Source organism: Rutidosis leptorrhynchoides, chromosome 1, assembly GCF_046630445.1.
Source record: "Rutidosis leptorrhynchoides isolate AG116_Rl617_1_P2 chromosome 1, CSIRO_AGI_Rlap_v1, whole genome shotgun sequence".
Classification (NCBI taxonomy): Eukaryota; Viridiplantae; Streptophyta; class Magnoliopsida; order Asterales; family Asteraceae; genus Rutidosis; species Rutidosis leptorrhynchoides.
This window is the reverse complement of record NC_092333.1, coordinates 648,688,487-648,695,247: the sequence shown is the minus strand read 5'-3', so window position 1 is coordinate 648,695,247 and position 6,761 is coordinate 648,688,487. Positions and strand designations below refer to the sequence as shown.

At 32.4% G+C, this 6,761-nt stretch overlaps 1 long non-coding RNA gene across 1 annotated transcript; it reads left to right on the top strand.

The window, feature by feature from the left end:
• Positions 1 to 4,689: 4,689 nt before the first annotated feature.
• On the top strand, positions 4,690 to 5,701 carry LOC139885769 (uncharacterized). The gene is made up of 2 exons (XR_011772079.1): positions 4,690 to 4,983; positions 5,186 to 5,701. It is a non-coding gene; the product is annotated as an uncharacterized lncRNA (long non-coding RNA).
• Positions 5,702 to 6,761: the final 1,060 nt, after the last annotated feature.

The window sequence follows — 6,761 nt, the reverse complement described above, 5'->3', positions numbered from 1 at the left end:
TTTGGGTGATAGTTGATCGTCTAACTAAATCAGCTCACTTTCTACCAATAAAGGAGACAGACAGTATGGAGAAATTAGCACGCCTATATTTGAAGGAAGTAGTTTCCAGGCATGGTGTACCCATCTCTATCATATCTGATCGCGACACCCGATTCACATCACGTTTCTGGCAGTCATTACAAAAAGCATTGGGAACTCGATTAGATATGAGCACCGCTTATCACCCACAGACAGATGGTCAAAATGAAAGAACAATACAAACATTGGAAGACATGTTACGGGCATGCGTGATTGACTTTGGAACCAGTTGGGATCGACACTTACCGTTGGCAGAATTTTCATACAATAACAGCTATCATACGAGCATCAACGCAGCGCCATTTGAAGCACTTTACGGTAGAAAGTGCAGATCTCCTATCTGTTGGAGTGAAGTAGGAGAAAGACAACTTACTGGACCAGAAATTATTCATGAAACCACCGAAAAGATCATTCAAATACAACAGCGATTGAAAACGGCCATGAGTCGCCAAAAGAGTTATGCTGATGTAAGAAGAAAACCGCTAGAATTTCAAGTGGGCGACAAAGTCATGTTGAAAGTGTCACCCTGGAAAGGCGTAGTACGATTCGGTAAACGAGGAAAGTTAAGTCCTAGGTACGTAGGACCCTTTGAAATCACCGAAAGAATTGGAGCAGTTGCTTATCGATTAAAGCTACTGCAAGAACTTAGTAGTGTTCACGACACATTTCACGTGTCAAATTTTGAAGAAATGTTTAGCTGAAGAGGATGTCGTAATTCCTCTTGACGAAATACGAATCAATGATAAACTCCATTTTGTCGAAGAACCTGTTGAAATCATGGACCGTGAGGTCAAACAATTAAAACAAAGCAAAATACCGATAGTTAGAGTTCGTTGGAATGCTAGACGAGGACCCGAGTTTACTTGGGAACGTGAAGATCAAATGAAGCAAAAGTATCCACATTTGTTCACTAATATCGCTCATAAAACAGGTACTACTCAAAATTTCGGGACGAAATTTTCTTTAATGGGAGGGGGGGGGGGTACTGTGATGACCAAGAAAAATGACATTAATAAATTAATTACAGGATAAAATGTTTCCGACACGTTAAGTAAACTCATTATTAAAACGTATCTATATATATAAGTAGTTTCGAATATAATTAATAAACGATAGTAACAACCGTTTATCATTTTGATTGTTATTAATCAAGTTTAATATAAACTTATGAAGATTTAAAAATAATGTAGTTCCAAGAAGATATTATGTAAATTATAGATTTGTTAAAAATACATTAAATAATTTATTTTGAAATTTTTTTATGTACTCCGTATATCTGATTTGGGACTGAAAATAATTACCGTTTTATTCTTGATTTCTTTCCGTAAGTAACACTTACCAACTATTATGTTTACTTATTTATAATTCATGTTAATCATTGTGACTAGTATATACACTTGTTAAACATCTTCGATAATCACCCGTGTTCATTATTTGGCATGTGAATCCATTATTAGTCACAAGATCATTTATGTTGGATTAATTAATTAATATTAGTAATATACAATGGAAAGTACAAAGAGTGGAAGGATGCAGACAATAAAGTCAGGTTAGGCTATAGTCACGGAATTACTTATTTATGTCATGACAACAATGATAACAACAAAATATAAAAAGTATGATAGATCTATCTTTATATACATCACTAAACTAGTCAACAACTAGTTAGACACATTTCTTTTTACCAACTTTTTATATGTGAATCTTTTTAATTACGTATTTATTTGAAAATAACAATATAGAAGTATTGTTTTTATTAAAGGTTCTTATTCATAAAGTTGGTTATATGGATCAATAATTTTTATTAAAAAAACCTACTTCATAAAATGTTTTGTGATTATGGTCAACTAATTTACAATTGGTTTCTAGAAATAATCATATACGGAGTACTAGTTGTTTTAAATTCCATATTATAGTTTTGTAATTAATTAAATAACAAGTACACTATTTTTATTTGTTCGGTCACATCAATTAATCTAAATTCATATGAATTCTGTAGTTAGTCTTCCACTGGGTCCATGTATCACGAGATCACTAAACAAAATTTGTGGGAGCTAGTTGTTAAACATGTTGGAAATATATCTATCTATATATAATATATCATTAGGCTAAACATAACACATATCCATCTACATATATTACTCCGTATTAAATTTCATCTATGCAAGCCAACACACACAAATTCATATATCTATATTTCATATTATTTTACTTACATCCGTCTCGCAAAGACACACATAAATATATCTATGAATAAATTATAGTAGAGTCTCAAAATTTGAAGTATGGAATGGTAACGAGTTATTCACGGGTATTTTTATATCGGGTTTCAAATCGGTTTAAAGCTAAGGAAATCGTGGGTATTGTTTGGGGGTATTGTTTGTGAATCCAAGACCAATCGTACAGTCGTCTACTATCATTACGTCTACGCAATTTACCTACAATATTGAATCTCAATATTGAACAGTGAGTTATAGTCTCCCTTTTTAAATACTTTAAATATTTTTGGGCTGAGAATACATGCAATTTATTTTAAACGCGATAAGACACAAGTACATACTAAATTCTACACTGAGTTAAACCGAAAATCCCTTAGCTTTGGTAACTAGTAGCTGCCAGTACATAGGATATGGACTGGTGGGCGCGAATAATTGTATATGGATCCATAGGGCTTGACATCCCCGTCCGAGCTAGAGCACTAGCCTTTTAACGGACGTATGTTATTTGAGTTTATGACACGTTGGTTTGCGTGTATTAAAACGAATAGGGTAATTATCATTATAGCGTTAAGTTTAGTTACCAGGGTGCTCTGTTACGTAGAATCTATTGATAAACTTTTGATGAAATCTTGTGGTCTATCTTTATATATGTTTATAACTCGAGCAATTAAACCTATAACTCACCAACATTCGTGTTGACTTTTTAGCATGTTTTATTCTCAGGTCCTTAGAATGCTTCCGCTGTGATGTGCTTGTTGCCTGCATGGAGTCTCTCATGCTTTGTACAAAGTTTATTGCATTCAAAATAAAACTGCGTTGTGTAATAAATAATTGGACTGTGAAGTCAACCTGTAAATTTAAGACTTATGTATTTTGGGGTTTTGCTTATACCTAAGTACTCGCCCACATGTTTATAACTTTCTATGTTTAGAAAGTCACTTATTTTAATGAATGCAATATTTTATCAAAACGTATCATATAGAGGTCAAAACCTCACTGTGGAATCAATGATTAACGTGCTGCGTCAATAGAGATTTTGACGGGTCGTTACAATTACACCAGGTTATCGACTGCGTGTAACCAAAGGTTTTAATACTTTGTTATCAATTATGCCAAGTGTCCTTGTACATAATTTCACCCCTGTTTTAATAATTCCATAGACTATTAATCAATTCCCGTGTCCGGTTAAATGAACGATTATTCGTACATATAAATATCCCGCCCATCGTGTCCGATCGAGTGTATATGGTTATTTATAGGGACGTCCAATTGTAAATCTTTATATTTAAATTAACAAACTATCATTTAGTTAAACAAATATAAAGCCCATTAATTGCCCATAGTCTAATTTCCACAAGTGTCGTTCTTTTGTCCAAACCCCAATTATGGTACAAAGCCCAATTACCCAATTTTAATAATTAGCACAACATCATGATTACTTCGGCATTAAATAAGCATAATAATAATTTAGCTACGAGACATTAAATTAAAAAGGTTGAACATAACTTACAATGATTAAAAATAGCGTAGCGTTACACGGACAGAATTTCGACTTACACCCTTACAACATTCGCTAACATACCCTTATTATTAGAATTAAAAATTAAAATTAAAATTATAATATATATATATATATATATATATATATATATATATATATATATATATATATATATATATATATTACGTATGAATGAGGAGAAGAAAAAGATATATAAAACTCGTCGAATTCGCTGGCTTTTATAGGCAGTTTCAGAATTTGGGGCTCCGCGAGTCGCGGTATATTTCCCCTTCAAACTCCGCAAGTCGCGGAGTTTGCTTTTACAGCTCATCCGTTTTTGGATCTTCTTTGCCGACGGTTTTAATATATAAATATAATATATATATAATTTATATAATTAATTATATATTATATTATATTTATATACATAGTTAACTTGTAATTTTTAGTCCGTTGCGTGGAGCGTTGAGAGTTGACTCTGGTCCCGGTTTCGGATTTTCGAACGTCCTTGCGTACAATTTAATAACTTGTACTTTGCGTTTTGAATCTTGTACTCTTGTAATTTTTAGACGTTTCTTATCAATAATTGGAACCACTTTGATTGTATTTTGTACTTTTGAGCTTTTTGGTAATTTGCGTCTTCAATTCGTTGAATCTATCTTTTGTCTTCACCTTTTATTATTTAAACGAATATCACTTGTAAATAGGACAATTGCAACTAAAAGCTTGTTTTCTTGAAGGATAATGCTATGAAATATATGTTCGTTTTTAGCATTATCATGTACCTTCCACCGCATTCTACTATGACACCTGCCACTTACCTATTCATTCTTCTTGTAAAGTTCACAGCTCTCATCGAAGGTCCCACATAGTTTTCCAGTACCCATTTGTTCTTCCTACCATTTCATTATTGTTTTTACCAAACACGCATATGAATCGTCATCTTCCTTTGAACCCTTTATCATACTCCTGATATAATGATTTTGAGGGTTACGATCTACCTATCTTTTTATGATATCTTTCTCCTGACCTTGACGACGCGTGCGTCTTTCCAATTGATGATTCACCCACATCTCTGTATATATTCACCAGACACAAATTGACACAACAAAAATCATTCCACCTTCATCTATCCGGTCGATTGGCTTCATCTTCCTCACTCCGAATCTCTCACACATTCTTCAGGTAAGTGTGTGTTATGTTGTTAAAAAGGTGCGAATTTTGACATTTGACCATCTTTTAGTGTTTTTTGTATGTTTATGGTTTTTAAATACATAGTTTAATTTTGTGCAACTATTACATGATTCAATTGAATAATGTTGATTCTGAAATTTTGTCTAACCCTAATATTTATTATGTGCCGCTATTTGTTTCTGGTTTTCCACAGTTTCACGTCAGCCTTCTTCGTATCACCAAAGTCAGGTTCAACATCTGAATGTACTCTTCATTATATGTCTCTTTTTGTTTGATTGTTGTTGTGTTTGGATCTATGTATTTTTAACTATTGGTGCCCTAAAATGGTTTCTAGAGTTGTGTTTGGGATTTTTTTGAGGTTAAAGATAATGTTTTTTGTTTTCCACTAACTTTTTCATGTTATTTTGTGGCTACAGCTAGAATAATCTTTGGATGAGATAGTTAATTCCTTTTGTAAGTTTTATTTTTTATAATTTTATTTTTAGAAAATTGTATCAAGAGTATAACTATGACCCAATCTACCTTCACTATAGATTCAGCAGATCTCGAATTCCATGGAATTGAATGGGGTTTTCCTTCTTAATTAGTTATGTTAGTTATGTATGAAGTTATGGGTATTTAAATGTCAGGTTGTGTTATGTTGTTTTTTATTTTTATTTTGGATTATAGATTATACATTATTCAAAGAGAAGAGGACGGATTATTCACATTTCTGAAAGCCCCGGTCTTGAAAACCGGTATAGTTTACTATCGAGGGTCCGGTCCGTCCCCGGGTTGAGTTAGAGGAACATCCGAGCGATTTCTTTCGCTGAATATATATATATATATATATATAAAAGGAGTCAGATGTCTGCGCGAGGCCCTCATGTTAGCAGATTTTTACACCTTTGAGTGCACAAGCTCTTCTTCTTCTGCCTTTTCACTCTCTCTTGCCCCTTTAGGAAATTTCGGTATATATATATATATATATATATATATATATATATATATATATATATAGTGGTAGGATCAAGGGGGAAGTAACCAAGCGGGGGGAAGCGAAAAAAAATATTTCGTTTTTTGAAAAAACTTTGTTCACGAACATTATAGATTGGATGAAAATATGAACATTTAATAAAGACACTTTGTGATAAATGTTTTTATTTTGGCGGGAAAACGCTCGAAGAAGTAATATATAACAATTATCGTATTATTCGAGCGTATGTTGAGGTTTTAGATATTAGGGTTTAGATATATTAGGGTTTAGATATTAGGGTTTATAGGGTTTAAATATTAGGGTTTAGAAATTTAGGGTTTAGATTTAGGGTTTAGATTTAGGATTTAGATTGAGCTTTTAACACGAACGGTCCCTAAACCCAAAACCCCAAACCCTAAACTCTAAATCGGGCTAAATTTTACTTCACAAAATATAAGAAAAAAAACGTTAACATTCTTCACGATCAATATTATCTTAAATGTTATTTTTGTCGATCGTTTTCCGCCTAAATAATAACATTCATCACGAAGTATTTTTTTAAAAGTTTATATTTTCGTGTGATCTTGATGCCTGAAAAAAAAATTCAAAAAAAAATGATAAAAAATTTTTTTTGCTTCCCCAGATTGGTTACTTTCTCTTTGATCCTGCCTTTATATATATATATATATATATATATATATATATATTTGCAATAATCATAAAAAGAAAGAAAAAAATCTATAGTAAGTTACAAATTAAACTGTGTGGCCACTATGTTGTGTCCACGGCTGCACGTCATAATGCTTTTGATAAA